The 18,624-nt window shown below is 36.4% G+C and overlaps 1 long non-coding RNA gene across 1 annotated transcript in view; it reads right to left on the bottom strand.

The window, feature by feature from the left end:
- Window positions 1-18,624, bottom strand: part of LOC133262933 (uncharacterized) — a 126,204-nt gene that overhangs the window by 71,473 nt on the left and 36,107 nt on the right. Inside the window, exon 2 of the long non-coding RNA XR_009741414.1 lies at window positions 16,047-16,156. This is a non-coding gene — a long non-coding RNA (uncharacterized LOC133262933). The remainder of the gene's footprint in view (window positions 1-16,046; window positions 16,157-18,624) is intronic.

Below are 18,624 nucleotides of genomic sequence, written 5' to 3'. Positions count from 1 at the left end.
AGCATTGCCAATGATGGTTCAGAATACTTAAGGAAAAAATAAAGGCTCATTTTCTTTCTTTCTGAAGTACTTTGATTCCCAAGAATTATTCTTTAAATCAATTAATATCTATTGAAGTATATTTTTACCATAAATATGTACACACTTTTATAGATTTCTGAAATAGATCTTTATTACTAAGAAAAAGCAAAAAAGTATGTTGTATTCTGTATATCAATTTACCTGTCTGACCTTTGATTATTTCATTAGTCTCTCACTCCTAGCAGCAAGGATTTTTTGGATATAGCATGTATGATTTATTTCAGGGCAAGAAATTCAAGTTAAAAAAATTTTACACCTCATATTGCCTTGGCATAGTAGAGAATCTTCCATTTATCAGCTGATGGTAGACATCGTTCTCTGATCATTCAGTGGTGGGATTTTAGTTGTTATTCACTGAAGATTTTTTTTTTATTAATGTATTTATTTTTGTGCTGGCAGTTGGGCTAGGGTGATGTACTTTTTCTATAACTCTATAATCAATACGAGTTTTGGAGAAGGTGGGGAGGAGCTGCCTTATGCAACTTCTTTTTCCATCTAAATCACTAATTCCAATTTGGATGTTTTCAATGACTTCTTGGAGTTGAGTGAGAGGCAGCCACAACACCTTTGCTGTTGTGATCAGTCCTTGCTCAGTTTTGCTTCCAGGGAACTTTTGTGGTTCTTGAAGCAGCATTTCTTCTGTCTATACTCAGAACAGCGGTCACATGATGTATCTCTGAATATTTTAGAATTAGGGTCAGACTGCATTAAGTCATTAAAGACAATTGCTGTAGTTCTGGGTCTAATTTTCAAGAGTTTCCTTTACACCAGGCTTTTACGTTCAATCTTGCTACTTTATTACACTTCGTTACAACACTTTGTCTTCTTCACATTGGTTTCTGATGCCTTCTTCATCAGGTCTTTAAGGTACCTTCTTTAACACGAGTTTTTTGAAAGCTTTCCTGTCTAAGAAATGCCTTTTACTTTCCCAGATTTCATTTCTGGGTGCTGCTTTGATGAACAGTCAGCCTAACTTCAGCAAACAAGTTGTGTTTACATTCTGCCAAGCAAGTACTGCCTTACCTAAGACAAAGAGGATGGTTTACTTAGCTATTACATTAGTTTACTGAAAGTTATTAATCCTTCCTAAAAGAAGGACTTTTGTCAGGTTCTGCTCTTTAGTAACAATTCATACAGCCTTCTCAAACAAGAAGGTATAGAAAATGCTTTTTTTGTATGAATCACAGACATCACAAGCCCAAACTGCCAGTTCTTGGGAAAGCATGTACAAAGCTGGTTTCTATTCAAGTTTTACCAATGAAATTGAAACATAAGGGACTGGAGTACTCATTCCTGGTTATAAGGACACATCATTTTAACTAAAGTCTCTTGCTTTTAGTTACATTATTCTCACCTGTGATTGCCTTCACTTCTTCAAAGCCAGTTGGGTTTTCCAGGAGGCATAAAGAGTATTTTCCCCCCTCTGAAGTGGCTTACAGTCAACTAAAATAAGGGACGACTCCTTTGCCTTGAAGAAGAGACAATTAGCTCTCCATATTCAGATATGAGTAAGAATAACCTATGAATGGCTATAAACATGTCCTGATATGAAAAAAATGGGCAAATGCACCAAAACCAGCAAAAATATATTAAAAAAAACCCCTAAAATGTTTGTTACAAAGACAAAGAAATTTGGTATAACAAAGCAAGCCTATTGTACTTACCAGAAACTAAATACCTACAAAATAGCTACCTTCCAAGTTATGTTTTTCTGTGTCCAATGGGAAATTGCATAACTGGGACTAGTATTTTTACAAAACTTTCTGCCATTTGTAATGGCAGCCACTTTTTCACATCTTTTTGCATGTTGTTTAAACCACAACATGCTTTCTAAATTAAATCGAGAGCTGAAGATGTGTTTGAGAGATCTTTTCCCAGCTGTCTGAATTTATTACTCTGAGCTAAAATCTATGTTCTATCAACAACCTGTTCTTTAAAAGTAATTTTAATAAATAATTTCAGCTGCTAACTTCAGGCTGCCCTTATATACTTTCTCTGTGCCCTCTTCTTTCCTTAAGTTTGCCACCCATTTTCTCTCAAAAGCTGAAAATTAACTGAGACATTATTTCTTAAATGCACTGACAACTATATTGTTTAGATTTAGCAGTGACTACCTATTACCTTCTCACAGTCAAATAGGACTGGAGTTTGTTTCTTGTCAATGTTTGCTGTCTCTCTGAAAACCTCTATTTCCATCTGTGAAATAACAGATAAACAATCTTCACCCATTCTCTACTCTCTGAATTTCCCAGAACTTTCAGGTGTGAAAATTAAATATCTTAAGAGTGTCTGCAGGCTCTCATCTCATTAAGACTTTTTATTTTTGTAAATAGTTGTGGAAAGCTGTAATATCAAATGTAGTATGGAGGGGACAGTGAGTAGACAAAACGTGGAAAGACTTGAGAAGGACTAATACTCAATAATCTTCTGTCTTTGCAGTAAAATTCAAATTTTCAATCCCTACATAACACAAAACACCTCCACCTTGCTTGAAAAATATATTGATATCATTTTTCCCACACCCTTATCCTTTTTCTTGTATTGGTGGTCAAGTAAGTCTGCTGTGATTGCTGGAAGAATTTCACTGCATCGCCTCTAAGGACTCCAGCTACTCCACATTCTTCAATGTATTATTATCCTCATACCCTTCTCTCCCAACAGAGGTTCTCTTACGCCCATGGTGAAAAAAATCAACTGTCTTTTCTATGTGTCCTGCATAAGTACATCTCCATTAAGTTGAAGAAGTTGTGTATGTGCTGTCCATCCTTATGGAGCTAGATGCACAACTGAAATATGTATCAGTTGAGCATAAAGATGTTAAGTTGCTTTTCATCCCCTTTAAGATTGCAGCTTCTCAATACAGATTCTTAAAATGTCTGTGTGAGAGTATTTAGCTGTGAAAGATGCCTCAGTTTAACTTGTGAAAATCAGAGATACTATATCTAAAGCCAATGATGCATCTATACCTATCTCTATAAAAAAGTAGTCTTTTAGTACCCAGTTTGTTAATGTAATGAGATTTGTGATACTTCAGCTTTAAAATTGCACAATGATTTGGCTTTTTTTCTTGTATTTCCTAAGTGTACAACAGCTAATTGGCAAACTGACTACTTGACTGAGGAGAGCACTTAGGTAGTATGAGCTTCAAATTATTAAAATCCTTAGCTAAGGGCCTTGCCCTGTCCTTGCATTTATAAAAGAAAGATGTCCACATGTTTTTTAGCTGAACTTTGAGTACTTTTTTTTTAGCAAGTAAAACTGCCTACAAAGTAAGCAAGCTCCCCTGTAAATTTTTGTCATCTTTCAGTTTAGATGTGGCTTAAAGTGTGTTGAAGAATTAACCGAAACTGCTGCCAATGAGAGAAACCAGTGGATTGCATAAATAAACGTCAATTTTCCTTCCAGGGGTTGAAAATGAGAATAAAACCCATTTCTTTCTTTCAAATAAATGATTTTTCATTCTGCTAAGATGTGACCTCTGCCGGATTCACCACTGTGATATCCAAAAAGGAGTTAAGCAGCTTTCAGTAGGGCTAAAAACATCATGTTGCAGCCCTGACACTATCAGCAAGTCACAGTACATTTTGATGATGTAATCCTTCTAACTCTGTTTTATAGTGTTACATCAGAGCACCCTGCCTACACAGGTACAGGGCAGACCAACTGCTTTTCCAACTCTGTCATCAGTTGTCAGTGTGCAAAGTGCACAAACATCCTCCAACCCCTGCAGCTCCAATGCAACATTAATTTTGAAACATTAATTACATCTAATAAATACATTGGGAGAAAAAGATTTGAATGCAATAGTTATTAGCACATTATATCTTTTATCTAAAATCAATATATATTTTCATATTTATAAAGATACAATATTTGATCATATTTTTAATTTTTTTTTGAGAAAAATGTGTCATTTTTTGCCCATTCTACTTATTATTTTGCATCTTATTTCACACATAAAATTAAATTTAAAATCAAGTCTCAAGAAACATTGACTTAAAAATACTAAGCATGAAAAAAATTCTTTTAAGGAGGAGAAATTCAGAATTCTGACTTGAGCAGGACATGGGCGGAAGGGGTTATTATTTTGATAGCTACAGAACATTCTAAGGTTTTAATGAGGATAATAAGGATTACAACAATTCTCACTTTTTCTTCACACCACCTCAAAAATCTGCAAATAAAAATAAGGACAAGATATTTGCAGTTAGAAAGCTGGAATTCAAATAGACCAGAAGAGGCACCAGGACTGTCATTTACATTGTTGCTTGTGCAGAAGGTACAATCTTGTTTTTTTAAATGGGAGAAGCCTCCAGGTAGATATTACAAAGAATTCTGAAACCAAAAGTACAATTAGGCCCAGGGCCAACAGCCTGAAGCATGACTCAGTCAAGGGATATCAGATCATTGATCAATATCTCTGATATAAAGAACAAAAGCAGAATTAAGAAGGTTGCATACAGACAAGGTAGTAATGAATAGCAATATTTTCCTAGCTTGAGTTTGAAGAGGAAAATAAATTGAGAAGTATGATACAATGGTTATATGTTGAAATTATTGTTATATTCTTCTGGGAAAAAAAAAAACAAATAAACCTTTAAAAATCAAGCGAGGACTGTGCTGTTTAATCCCTCTCTATTAATCGTGAACCTCAGTGTTTTAATGTCATCTTCAAACCCTGTAATGCCAGGCCCATATGCATAACTTTACCCACATGAATAGTCTCAAAGACTTAAGCAGGATAATACATACACCAAATGCATAGCCAATATTTATCCAAAATGAATAAGTACACTGTAACATGAATAAATAATGCTTAATGAAAGGTTCTGAGGCAACCTTTTTATAAACCAAAAATATATAAATATATATCAGGTCACCGGCAAGACAAGTGTGTTTAAATGGGAATAGGCATGATCAGCTGGGGTCATTCTTTTTTTGCCTCCATTGTCTCAGTCACCACATCTGAGGGAATGCAAGCTGCTCAATCTCCACTCCCCAGGACACAGCTACGGAGTATAAAGGATTATCTGCCATAGAGACAGCATACTTCACCTAGTGTAAGTCTTCTCCTAGGCTCAGAGACTGCAGGAGCAGTATGCATTGTGAAGCCATGAGAATTTTTGAAGGAGGCAGGTTTCTTTTTTACTCTATAAAAATATGACAGTATTCCACATTAAGTAAGTGTTGCGGTTACAAGCCTCCTTTGTTTTTGAACTTGCCTTAAGCTGCTATTAGAATATTATTTCCTTTTTTGACCATTTGCTGGCATCCTGCTAGCATGGGTGAAGTCATAACTAATTCCCTTCTCAGGACTCACTCTAAACCCGGTGGGAAAGTAAACACCATTGCACAATGTTTTGGGTTTTTTTTGCTTGTGTGTTCTTCTAGTTGCTTTTGCAACACAAGCAGCTTTGCTCAGCAGCAAATCCTATTCAAGCAGTTATTATGATTGCCTGCACTAACATGAGACACTCATTTAAGAAGATTACAAAATAATGATGAAATTGCAGCATTACAACATTGTAAATCTCATCAGTGAGTACAGAGAGAAGTGCTCAGAAAGTAACAGATTGCTATTTAGAGTTTCTCCATTTCCATTATCTGACTCCTCTGAACATAAGGAGACTAAAAAATCTGGTATTTAAAATTAAAATACTAAAATACCTCTTACTTCAGAGGTACGTGTTTATAAAACCTATATTGTAGTTTAGAAGTTCGGTTTCACTCCAGAGTTAACAAATGAATACCATGTGATTTAAACGTTATAAATTGTACCAGTAACTTATTTCATAAGCATGTGTGTTGGCACTTTAAATTACCTTGCACAAGCTAGGCCACATCAGCTTGGGCGTTAGGCATTTTTGCAATATATCTAGTATCTGGATTGGAAGTGCTTGAAACTATGAAGTGTCAATCTGTTGAAAGACCCAGTAATATAGCCAGTACTTTAGAAATATATACTGTTAGCAAATATTCAGCAAAAGAAAGTAACAAACTAAGAATAATTACTATAACCAGACTGGGGAGGCACCGAAAACATGGGATTTAAATGCTGGATTGCTTACAGCTCAGCTGAGTGGCTCAGGTTCAGGCAAAACCAAAGGCTGCTGAAAAGACCTACAACTTCAGCCCCATCATGAAAACAAACCTGCTGACCTTGCTGCAGAAAACCTCAATCCCTGCAGATACTCTCAGCAAAATATTTCCCTTTTCTTCCCCTAATTCCACACATCTGAGGAGTTTGTGCCTTTCTGTCCTGTATTGTGGTTGTGCACTCTTCTATGAAAATGGGTGCGCTGGCTTCCTGCAGTATAGTGTAATAAATGATTTAAAAATAAGAGTAGCTGTTCTCAGCCTAGATGTACTGCCACTATTACATTTCTAGCATCCTAACAGTGGCATAAGTTACTGAGAGTATTCAGTGCTCTCACTTGCCCCAGACACCTTTTCTGAAGCAGTTTATGTAATCAACTGAGAAATTTATGCCCATATTCACAAGTGGTTCATCCATCCAGACTCTCAAAGTATTATAAAACACATTAACATATGTATAAGGCTTTATATACAGATGTTACATATACATTCATACATAGATATGTTTAAATGTAACATACTTTCTGAAAAACACAAATCCGAGCAAGTGAAATCCTTCTCCTACTGCAGATAATAGTAAATAATCTCAAAAGTAAGCCAAGACCGGGACATAATGAGGAAGATTTCTGGATTTTTTTCATAATTATACCTAGGTGAGAAGCTTTTTGGGGTGACATTTCTGATTAAGATAATGGAAATAAAATAGTAGTTGATAAAAGAACGCTTTAACCCACCAGCTTTTCCTCTGCATTGGCCCTCAGAGCAAGGCAGGTACTCCAAGGCGAGGAGTCTGCTAGAAAAACAGCTTATCATATATGCACTCAGGAAAAAAAAAAAAGATCAAAATAATCTAATTATCCTTTCTCATTTATCAGGAATACTCTAACCATGAATAGAGCTCCATCTGAGTTATCTGCCTAGGTAAATTATCTTGAAGGGATTTTCATATTATGCAATTAGCTGAGAGCTGGGTTGTGTCTCCTGTGGGTAAGGCAGCCATCAGGAGCACATCATCTCCGCATTCCCAGCAGGATACAGGTCTCTGCTGCCCCAAGACCCTCTGCTCTGGGCCTGCAGAATATGCAAATATTATTTTAAAAACTTCTGTCTCAATTTGTTAAAATTTTCAGGAAGGTGGTGGCAAAGTGTGAATTTCCATAGCCCTCACAGCAGCTCTCATGGCTGGTGAGTGCTCACTTACAACTTTATCTTATTCCCATCCAGAAAGAAGAGTGGTTTTTGATGTAATGAGATACTTGCAAGGACTAGCTGGTAAGGAAACCACCCTAATAACTTATTTTCCTTGTAAGGCACAAACATTTAACATTCTTGGTGTGGTGTTCCTATTCTAGTCAGTTTAGTTTTCAATTTGAGAAAACACATCTTTATAGCTTAAAAATATGCCTTTAAAAATAGCCTTTATAGCCAAATTTTAAACCACCTGAACTTCTTTAGAAAAAAATGTAATGATTTACAGTTACAGTGTTTTGAAATTAAAAGGACCATTTCACCCTAAATGTAGATGTTTTACATTTTAAAAAGAAAGTTAAGCAAAGCGTTACTCTGCTTTGAGAATCAAATGAGTTTTGGCAGGCAACATATGTTCCTCAAAAGCGTACTTTGGGGACATGGGCCTCGACAGAAGAGAAACACTAAAAGGATGAGCAACCAAGTGATACATTCCATCTCTGTTTTCACTAATGCTATTGTCTGTAGCATTTATAACAACAAAAAAATGATTATTCTCAAAGCAACAGCTGTCCTTCTCTTCAAACTACACTTACAACTCATCTCTGTCATGATGTTTACAAAAATTTGACAATGGTTAGGCAGATGATATTCTACAATTGCTGCGTATTCCGAAGATGTCAATCATTTAATCCCTAACTAGGGTTTCTTCTATCTCCTTGAATTTACCTTTGCAAATAGGGGCTATATTTTACTGCGTGTTCAAAACATGTAGGTAATAATGATAGAGACTCTAGATATTAGAAATATTAAAGAAATAATGTTTATTTTATACTGTAATGTAAATTCTCAGTTATAGAGAACTGAGCAAATTACAGCTAATGGCTCCTGTATTTACAGTAGGTAATAATTTACTCCAATAAGTTATGAAATTACATTTAATTGTTTCTCTTAAGCAACTGTATCATATTAAATAATACGATGTGTGAAATCTGAGTTAAGTGTCAATTTGATAGAAATCCACTGAAGAGGTCTCTCCAGGTACCATAGGAATGCCAACATTAAACTGCAGATAGGAACATAATTAACAAAAAAGTGCATTTCCAGCAGAACCCTAGTGATCTTTTCTGGGATAGATCACAAAAGAATTTCAGACAAATAAAGAACTCTTTAGCTGTATTGCTGAGAATCAACAATATCAAAGCAGCTGTTTTTCATCAACTGCCTTAAAACCCCTTAGCTATTGATGTTACCACCACAGGTCATATAAAACCACACTTGATTTCTGACTAGTATGTTTACAGCTCCAGAGGTAGAGGCAGCAAGAGTCATCTGTCACCTCATCTCAGCCTAATACAGATCTTCTGACAGGTGCTCTCAAAATACCTTATTACGCTGGATTTCTTAACACACAAACCATGAGGAAATGTGGAGGTGAAAAAAAAGCTGTCCTAAATGCCAGTGCTTCAAGAACTCTTTGAATACTGGAGAATCAGCTTCAAAGTTTCTCTTAAATCTGAAATCTCTCTAGGACAGGGGCTTATAACTCCCAAGAAAACAGCCCAGTCCTTAGGCCATGGGAATGCTCTGACAAAACTGTATATCTCTGATTCCGAATGTCTGGGGACAGGGAAGGAGGGAAGAGAAATGGAAAAGCATTCTTCATCCATCTAAAAGCAACCCAATGATCAGATTTTTTATTCATATCAGTGAAGTGTTACAGAACTATATGGAGTAATTGAAAGATAGAAATCTCCTCTGAATATATATGTAAAAGCTTGAATAATTTTTTGAGTGCTTCTACAACTTCAGTAGCAACCCATGAAGTGCTGGGCTGAAATTGTTCAAATGGTAGCTAATATTCAAATAACCCATCAAAACTGTATTTGCAGCAGGCTGGCGTCATGAAAAGAATCTTGGATAAAGAGGAACAGATGAAGAGAAACAGCAAAAAGAACTCAGAGGAGCTGTCAAAGTCCCCCAGGACAGTTTTAGACAGAATTAGGACACCATTTGCAGGGAAAGTTGTTGTTATGGACACTGAAAGCTCAGCCCCAACTCCACATGAACGAAGCAGTCAGAGAGGAACCAGGCTGCTCAGCACTTATCAGAATTAAATTTACATTTCATTTTCCCATAACCTGTTGATTCCAAATTTTAAAGCAGAGGTTCAGCCTCAGACTGGACTTTAATCTCAGAAACATGTCCAGGTGAAAGAGGAAAACCTTGGGGAGTCCTCTGCCTAGCAAATCTGAACAAAAGTGGGATATGGAGGCACACCAATGTACGTTTCACACACACAAGAGTTAAAGAGCAATGCTCTAAGTGAAATACTGGCAGAATAGTATTGGGTAGGTGCCAGGGCAGGTAGAAAGACACCATCTGGGAGGCATAAGTGATAATGCGGCAAACTGCATTCCTTCTACAAAGAAAAGATGGCACATGGCATGTTCACAGCCTTAAGATGGTGTTTCAGGGCTTATCTCAGCAACCCTGCCGCTGGATCCCAACTATAAATTGCAGCACAGACTTGTACCTGATTTTCCTGTGTCTTTGGCAAGTGCTGTAGGCACTTTCTCTTCCTTTTCTCTCCTCCAAAGTCTCAGTTGCCCAAAGCCTGGCATAATTAATCTTTGATTGGAGATTAAAAATAGCTTTAGAGAAAGTAATCAAGGCAGATGGTTCCCAGAATACCACAGGCTGTGGTATTGGGATATTCTTAGTGAAAGCAAAAGTTTCAAATTCTGCACCAAATAAGACTGAAATTTGTACAGATGATTTTTTGTGATGAAAAGGGGGATAATGTGCTATAAAGTCCAAGGGGTACTTCATAGTTAAGGAACCTCTGTCACAGCTCAGCACAGTACACTAAGAACTTGGACCCTGACTTCTCACTCTAGTATTTCCTAATGGTTAACTTCAGACATTTTCCCAGCCAGCCTGCTATTGCTTCTATCACACTCTTACACACCTTCCAATACACAGTGTGAGGTTACCCAGCAACTTGGGCATCCAAACCTCAATGGATGGTGGAATATCCAAGAGTTAGGGGAAACGGCAACTTTTGTATCTTGAGCTCTTTTCCAGTACCCAGTCACCAGTTTATTCTGTAGTGATACAACAAATATTTTGAACCACCTGCACAGTAGGTATTATTGGCTAAGCAGTCAATTTATCAAGTTACTGTATTTCAAGATTGTGGAGTCAATATACCCTGGCTTTATGACAGCAGAGTCAGAGGAGGAGAGTAAATATTCCCCTTAGTAAGTACTAAGAAACTGAAGAGACATCATTATCAATACACACAGAAATACAGAACACTAGAAACTAGCAACCAATTAAAGCCCTTACATCTCTCTGTTTCTTATCTCTATCTCAATTCTTATCTTATAAAAAAGGAAAGGCTATTCTAAAGGCAGTAAGTGGAGTTCAAGGTAGATAACTGATTATAAAGTCTCCAAAGGCACTTAGGGCACTCAGGAGTAAGGATATAACTTAGAAGTTGATAATCTACCTCTGAGTGCTTCAGCCAGAAAACTCTCAACATTGCTCTAGGTGATCTAGGGATACTGGCAGCAAGAGAGTCATCTCAGTTCAGACCTCCACAAATTGCCTTCTTCTTTATAGACAGGGGAGTCTTGTAACAACATGCCACATGGTATGGAGCTGTATACAAACAGCTGGCCTTCCAGTAGTAGCCAACACCTTAGGCCAGTCAGCCTAGAGTACTCAAATGAATGTGATAAAATAAAGTGATGGTGCAAATCCTACTTTCACCAAATAAAACTTCAGTAATTTAGGCCACTGCTTACTACATTAATTTTTAAAGAGAGGCTTGCTGGCTAAAGGCCAGGTAGATACCTAAAACAACCATGGGCACTAAACTTATTTGTACCAAAATGCTTCACTTTTTAAAATCTGGCTCTAAAATTTACAGTATAAATAAACAAGGCACAGTGACATGTCAAACTGCAACAACAATTTCCATAAAAACAGAGCTGGCAACACACCCTGCATTACTGGCTTGTACAAACATTGCTTCTTCAGATGGTTTAATGCACCATTCAACAAGTCATTGCAGGCCACTGTGAATCTGTGTGTATTTCAGGCAGTGGCTGTTAGGAAGCCACATGGGTCTATGTGTAAATCACACAGCTGCAGACGTCCTGGGAGAAATTAACATAGGTCAGACCAAGATACTCCTCATATTAAAGGAAGGAAAGGAAATGTAAAGCTAAGTACTACACTTTGTTAAAGTAATGCTGTAGACTTAGCGCATTTTCTTTAACTGAGCAGTTAAAATCCACAAACCAGCTTCAGTTAAAATAACTGATTGAAAATAGTGGTGCCTCAGTTTGTGTATTTTTATTTTTTCAACATGTACCCTCAGGATTGGGTAAAAATGCTTTATTCAAAACTAAATTTTAATTAAAACAAGACAAAGGACAAAGAGGAAGAAAGTTGCCTGCATATGTAAAAATGATAAAGACAGCAATGCACCTGTCTGATCCAAATTCCAATTACACTGGGCTAAGTTCGAATTTGAGAGCTGGATTTGGGTTAAAGCACAAAGGTTTAAAAAACTCATGCAAATTTAGTCACCTCAAGGAACAAGTTTTACCTGTTCTCTAAAGCCTTCTGGCTTTCTTGATGAAGATCTGAACTTTGCCACCCTGAAAACAGAAGTGTGTTATGGAACTAAGGAAGAAATCTTAATGCCAAGTTCAGGCATTTAAACATTTGAAAGCTGAAATGACATGCAAAGCTGGTCATGAAATTCTAGCAACCTTTGACTATCTGCTAGTTCACAGCTAAAAAGAAAATTACAGATATGAGTTTCCCAGAATAAACAGTTCAGGTATTAAGAAAACTAATGAGCCAGAATGCTCTTGAAAAAAATGTGTTTTCCAGAGACTTTCTATTCAGAAAGTCTTCTGAACAGGCATTTATAAACTTCAAATGGATTTTTATGAAACAATCTTTTATGGAGAGATTTAAAATCACTGCTGTCCTGTTGCCTCTCTCCCTGTAATATTGCCTATATCTTCTGAGCTCACCTAGACCTTGTCTTAGTTTAGCTTTAGTAAGCATTAAAATAAACTGGTTCTTCTGTGTAGAGCCAAAATACAGTGCTTCAGATTGAAACTGGTAATCCCTGAAACGCTGCATTCATCCACTTTTAATTAAGATTGCTGCAAGTATAGGTATTCCTAAACTATCCAAAACATGACCTCCTGAGGAAATCAAGTAATCAGGGTCAGAGACACTAACTGGAAATTATTTTGCTCATTAGGAAGATAGGAGAGACAATAAATGTGTCAGGAAGGTGGCTCAGAGAGAAAAAAAGCAGTACCCCGGCTAAATTCAACAGACAGCGCTACAGGGGGTTCACCCTTGGGAGAGGTGGGGGCAGCAAGCGCCGGAGCTGTGACCAAGTACCTCCTCTCTTCCTATGTTTGGGGAGACACCATCTTGCACATTTCTAAGAATAAACAGGAGCGCACCAAAGGTTAATCTGGTGTCACAACATAATATACAGTGCCTTGACTGCTATCCACCTCTGCAGGTCAGGGGGCTAATAAGTAAGAGGCTGCCAAAAGCCCAGGCACTTTCAGTTATTCATATAGCCTTCTCTCAAGTATATAAATGTACTGAAAAAAATGCAAATACATTTTTAGTCATCTTCATGCTGCATGCACGTACATGTATAAAAATACACACACAGACACACACATGATGTCTCTTTGGAAGCCATAAAAAGGGGTAAGCCATTCTTAGCACTGCTCCAGAGCCTTCATCAATCCTACACACAGGCAGAGAGGATGCCGTCACACCAGACCAGTCTACTTGCAGCATGCTGCCAGCCACGCAGCGGACAGGCAGGAAACAAAACCTTGCTCCAGAGCACTTGTAACTAAAATACAGGATTCAAAAACTACAGGAAAACTAGAGCCTCACAGATACTGGGGTAATTAAAAAAAAAAAGACAAACAAAACAAAAACCCCCACAAAACCTTCACCAAAAAAAGCCCAACAACCAACCCAGAACCCAGGAGCAATGTTCCAAAATTTCTAATCTATAAAATGGAAACTTTTGATAGGCATCAGGTTGTGTGTCCCTGGAATGAAATATAGATCTACAGATTTTATGGAAGTAAAATATTTCAAAGAGGGCATGAAGGAGAAAAGACATTTTAAATATAATACCTCTCTCAGGAGGAATCTCTCTCAATATCAGTTCACGACATTATGGACTTTGATGCTGCTTAGACAAGTATTTTCTTTAAGGTGAACTATAAGTTGTTTTCGTTTTATCCTTCTTTTCCACTTTTAGTTCATGTAGGAATTGCACTGAAATTACAACTTTTGCTCTCCCTCCAGTCATTCAGAGAGCAGAGAACAAAGACCACTTATTTTTATTAAACTGCTACCACTTCTTTTTAAGGTTATTCAGGACCACTAACTCGTGACAAAGTATCTTGTTCAATGTAATTTTAATTTTGACCTGCAAGGAAGAGCAGAATTAAATAAGATACACTTGAAAGAGCACTCTAAGTTGTATTTCTTAATTTCCTTAAAAAAACAAACAACAAAAAACAAACAAATAAAACCACAAACCCACAAACCAACCCCCACCAAAAGTAAGGTTATTTGCCATTCTCAAAAACTAGTGGAAGATGCCTTGATATTTTCTCTTTATTCTTCCAATTTTGGAGTGGCCGACAATTTTCTAGATGTTGTTTGAAAATTGTATCACAAGTTCTGGGCTTAAATTTTTCCTTTGTGAAAGGCAAGCTATCTCTTCATTCCACATTGCTTTGCAGTCTCAAAATAGTCACCCAACATGAAAATGCAGTCAGAACTGTAACAAGCAGAACTGCCAAGATAACATCAAGAAAACCCACCCTTTGCGCTTTACCTTGGTGCTAAGATATATACTACACCATTTAAAAGTATTTTGTTTTAAACTGGGTATTAAAAATCTAGATTGAGACAAAGATAAAAAAGATGATAGCAGCTGTGCTGCCTGAAAAGCTTCATGGCCCACAGCCACAGTTTCTTTTTCTCCTTTAATGCATTAGGTTAGGAAGAGAAATTATTTCCCTGTTCAGCCAACTCAATCACTCAATTTTCACTTCATGCGCAATTCTTATGGTCTGCCATCTCTATCTCTTCCAATTTTCTCATTCCATTCAACTGCTGTCATTCCTTGAAGCATAATGTAATGGCAACTTACACAGTGGTATCAGAAAACCCCTTATTTCTTTGCTTTTGCTCTGTTTAACAAGGAATACTTCTTGTTTTTTTCTATGCTTACGTTGGGCCTTTGCTGTAAAAGAATTGCATTTCTTCAAGTCTCCATTTGAGCTGTGAAACATTCTCCAAAAGACCCTTAAAAACTTGTGTGTAATTGTATCTTCCACTATTTCAATGCTTTCTAAGAACTGAAAGCACATGCTTTGAGTTTTAATGGAAAACTTAAATCTTTTTTTTTTCCTAATTATATAGGACTACAGTTTCTTGTCCCTATATTTCAGGAATTTGTAGTCATGAAGTTTTACCTACAGGAAAAGTTCCCAGTCATCAAAACTGAAATTTACTCATTTATACCTCAAAGAGCAGCTAATACGTAGAAAGGGAAGCTCCCCAGTTTCTGGACTCAAAATGCTTTCAGCATTCTTAGAAGACTGGTGTAGAGCAGAAAGGTGATTAAGTAGTTCCAGTGAAACAAACGAAAAACCTTTAAGACATTTCTGTAATCTATTACATATATTCTGATTTAACACAAATGGAAATTAGTATCTTTTTCTTTAAGCTCACAAAGAAAGGTAAAAGAATGCCAGCATAGCTAAGAAGGTCAAAAAGTAAAAGCAAGGTACACTGTTTCCAGCACCATAAAAGAAAGTATTTGATTCAGAATAGCAGTATTTTACAGAAAAGCTTTTGTAGATTAATTTCTTTGCCAAACCTCGCTTTGGCACAGGACTGCAGGAAAGAATTTTCAGCTCCAGTCTCATTTTCTCAGATTTGCAATTTGTGTATTCAATTTGAAGGCCAACAATTTGGTATCCACCAGTTTTCCAACACTGTAAAGAAACTAGGATTATAATGATGCTAACAGAAGTGCCCACAGAAAACCCTACCTTTGTCCTTTGTCCTCCCCAGTGCAGCATCAGTCTTCACACAAGGATGTCAAAGAGCTGTTGGAATACAGGCCACCAAACCAGTAACAGTTTCTCCAAGTTTTATTCTTTCTGCAGTATTTGTCAAAGACCATTGCACAGCTTTGTATCCTATATGTAGACAAGAAAACTTTACTGCACAGATAACACTGTGTATCAAACCAGGTGTTACTAGTAAGACAGTAACTGATGATCTGTGTTGTGATGTTTAAATAATCAGAACTAATTAGTCAGCCATATAATTAAGGATGCTGAGGACAAAACTGATACGCCACACCACTTGCAGAGCAGTTATCACATTATTAAAATAAATGATCAAATTCTAGGTTTAGACTTTTTTCCGTTGCAGAAGATGGATGAAGCTTGACACAGTTACAAATAATACATCTTCTTAAGAATGACTTTTTAAGAGTAAACAAGTAAAACTAGCTTGTTTAATGCTATACCACATTTTGATGCAATTACAATCAAATTGTCTTTTTGATACATAAAGCTTACCAGTTGCTTCATTTGAGGAAAGAAATACAGAGATGTAAGGATCCACAGTGGAGTCATTGATAAATCTTAGACTTTTTTCTCAGGAAAATATCTATTCATCCAAAAAGCCCCTAAAATGAGAGAAAAATAAACCTGATTTAATGCTATTGACAGTGCATAACTGGGGCAAGGAGGAGAAAGGAAGCTTAAAAGTTAACAAGAACATCTAAATATATTTTCAATATAAACCTCAAAATCCTGTATTTAAAACAAGAAAGGAATTCTTAGCTAATATTAAGACAGTCAAAATTAAAGACTGCTTCCTACTTGGGAGTATGTTTGACAGAGGATCTCAGATCAGGGTGGATTTTTTTCTTACCCCTCCTTCCCTAAATCAGGAAAGGTACTGTGCTAGGAAAGTACCAATTACTCTTTATGGGTATGTTGAAGTGAATAGTATTGTATTCATAAAATAAATAGTGTTGACAAAATGAGAGCCGAGTCTTTTATTTGCTCAGCAGTTCAGCTGGGAGATGGATTTCCTAGCTGAACTTGTTTAGACTGTCTATCTCCACATGATTAAACAGGAGGCTGCTGGTGGTAAATTCAAATATTCCAGTGTATTCAAAGGAAGGGGAGACTAGAAAGACAGGCAGCATCCACCAGAAGATGGTGGTTCACTGTATTAAGCAATACTGTATATTCTAATGCCTGGACACACCCAGGGATCCCAGTTAGTTGACATCCATACTGTTAAGACCATAGCTCAGATCTTATCCCTTGGTTATAAGCTGCTCTTATCCAGTTCCCTGCCCTTCCACACAGCCAAGTTCAGTAAATAGCATTGTATAACTTTGTATAATTTCCCTTTCTATTGCCATTGTAAAAGCAAAGAAAAATGGATCATAGGAGGAGATATCAAGAGCTATGGCAAGAGTTGATGTTTCATATTCCTATAAAGTACTGTTTTTTTAAAAGAGCATCTAAATTTTTATTTACTGTTATGTTAATGATATTATCCCAAATATTTCCAACATTTTTCCTATACTCTCATTCCATTCTACTTCAAAGAGTTTGTTTTAAATGGGAAAATATAGAGAATAAACTTTAGGCTTTACTCCTGTCAGTGCTTTTGGACTCTGCTCAGTTTGAGCCAGCAAGAACCTTCCACACACGTTAGCACACACATGTCCTATACACCATACTTCAATTCAAAAGTAAAAGTTAAGTTTTAACCCTGCTACATTTAGACTTCTAAATGAGGCACATTAAAACAGAAAAATCTTTTAGATATATTACTGAGGTGAATAATGTTCTCATTTTCAAATCTAACTCTTACCTCTTTTTGAATTTTGAATGCCTCCTGACTTCAGGTGACTGTCTGTGTTCCTCTTGAATCACAAGGTTAAAGTAGTGTATACCCCTAACCTTGCACTTTCTGTTCTGAGCAATATTTTACCATTGGGTTGCTTTAAAGTCGAATTTGTAACAGTTATGAAACAGGAAAGACATTGAAAAAGTATTGGAACAGAAGAATATTTTTCAACTAAATAGCGCAACTATAAAATTTCAAATACTGGTAGCATGATTTCTTTATGTGCTGCTTAAAAGTACTTTAAGAAAGAGAAGCATTCAGATCATTGAAACCTAGAATGAATTATTTACAGTCCTAACATAGTCTACCACATACAGTTATGAACTTTCCTGTTATCTTATATCTGTGGTGAAACTAGGTCCAAATCACTATCCTAAACCGATACCCTATCCATGAACTTCAGGTGATAAGCTTTGTACATCAAAAAATGCCAGACCTTCCTTACAGTAGTGCACTTTTTTATGAGCAGGATTTGAAAAGCAGAACCCTAAATCTGATTTTAAATAATTAAAACAATATTAATGTAATCATGAAATAACTGTTAATGAAAACTTATCCCAGAATGTTGACAAAGCATTTTTTCGTTCTAATGGACCCCTAGAGGATTTTTCTTTAAAATACTTGAAAATTTAGACAAAGTTAAAAGATGTTTTCACCATGAGAAGATTAGTTAAGGGCCCATCAAGCCTTTATATGCTGTGAAAGATAAAAATAATTGCTACCAGAGACAACTGCTGTTAGTCATTCGTATAAAAAAATGCTGGCCTGACATCTTTGAAAACTGAAACTATCAGCTTATCCATAAGAAACTCGCAACAGGGGCAGGAGCAATGTAAAAATTCAGATCTCTTTACAATCGTTATGACTAATTCTGATGAAGAAGGATTATCTTGTGCTTACATTTGCAGAACTCTGTGATGTGCAGATTTTCACCAAAAAAAAAAAAAAATCTTAAAATATAAATATTGCACTTACAGCTGTTCATGTTAAATATTTCTAACTATCAATTTATTTAGGAATGGGAACATAACATAGATACACCCACTTCCATGCATAAAAGCAATGATACATAACGACTAACACCAGATTCATTTGTTCTTTGAAGAACTCATTAAACCTTTACATACCAGTTTCTTCATTTGCAATTGCATGTTTTTGTAGTTATTGCCATACAGAAAAGTCTATTAGTCTTTCAAGTGCATGAGTTCTTAAAAATTTGAGTGC

Source organism: Pezoporus flaviventris, unplaced genomic scaffold, assembly GCF_033815535.1.
Source record: "Pezoporus flaviventris isolate CSIRO_AGI_PZ_B2104156 unplaced genomic scaffold, CSIRO_AGI_Pfla_v1 ptg000002l, whole genome shotgun sequence".
NCBI classification, from domain to species: domain Eukaryota; kingdom Metazoa; phylum Chordata; class Aves; order Psittaciformes; family Psittacidae; genus Pezoporus; species Pezoporus flaviventris.
This window is presented reverse-complemented; position numbering and strand designations above follow the sequence as displayed.